General features: G+C 41.1%; 1 non-coding gene across 1 annotated transcript; it reads right to left on the bottom strand.

The window, feature by feature from the left end:
- Window positions 1-205: 205 nt before the first annotated feature.
- LOC148545041 (small nucleolar RNA R71) lies at window positions 206-309 on the bottom strand. The gene has a single exon (XR_015900440.1). It is a non-coding gene; the product is annotated as a small nucleolar RNA R71 (small nucleolar RNA).
- Between the last annotated feature and the right edge of the window lie 814 nt (window positions 310-1123).

The following is a 1123-nucleotide window of genomic DNA, read 5'->3' as shown; positions in this document are numbered from 1 at the left end:
ATATCTATCCACCTTCTTGAGGATTTGTGACACGGTCAAAACCAATGGAGTGCATCCTGATATCTACAAGTTGCTACTATTTCCATTTTCTCTCAGAGACAAAGCCACTCAATGGTTGGAATCCTTCCCAAGGGACAGCATAGACAATTGGGATGATTTGGTAACCAAGTTCCTTGCCAAGTTCTACCCACCTCAGAGGGTTATTAGATTGAAAAATGAAGTACAAACATTCACACAACAGGATGCTGAGCCTTTGTATGAAGCATGGGAACGATACAAGGCTTTATTCAGGAAATGTCCTCCTGGAATGTTCACTGAGTGGGATAGATTGCAGAATTTTTATGAAGGCTTGACACTGATGTCTCAAGAGGCCTTAGATCATTCAGCTGGAGGTTCTTTGCAACTCATGAAAACTGCAGAGGAAGCTCAAAATCTCATTGATATGGTGGCTAACAACCAGTATTTCTTTGCTCATCAAAGGCAACGCCAACCATCACAAAGGAGAGGAGTAATGGAGTTGGAAGGAGTGGATTCAATCCTAGCTCAAAACAAGATGATGCAGCAGCAAATTCAACAACAATTTGAGCAAATGGCCAAGAGAATTGATAGCCTCCAAGTTGCAGCAGTTAACACTAGCCAACCATCAACCACATGGGGACAAAATGAAGAAACTCGAGAGGAGCAGTAGCAAGAACAAGTCTAGTACATGCACAACCAAAATTCTGGGACAAATGAAGTCTATGGTGATACTTACAATCCTTCATGGAAGAACCACCCAAACCTTAGATGGGAAGACAACCACAATCAAACTCAGCAGCCATGGCAGAGAAACTCAAACCAGAACAACTGGAAAAACACAAACCAAAATAACCAGCAGAATAATAACCAAACCACATACAGAAAACCACAAAATACCTACCCCAATTCTAACCATCATCCATCAAATAACCAAGCCTCAAACCAAAACACTTATCCTCAACCCTCAACACTTCACAATCAACCAATCTCACAAGACTCTCAGAAGATTAACAACTTAGAGCTCTTAATGGAAAAAATGATGAAGCATCAAGAGATGACATTGAGGAACCAGGAAGCCTCCATGAAAAATATGGAAAGGCAAATT

Source organism: Arachis ipaensis, chromosome B9 (assembly GCF_059453495.1).
Source record: "Arachis ipaensis isolate K30076 ecotype BB chromosome B9, ASM5945349v1, whole genome shotgun sequence".
NCBI classification, from domain to species: domain Eukaryota; kingdom Viridiplantae; phylum Streptophyta; class Magnoliopsida; order Fabales; family Fabaceae; genus Arachis; species Arachis ipaensis.
The sequence above is the reverse complement of the archived record's forward strand: the minus strand, read 5'-3'. Positions and strand labels throughout refer to the sequence as shown.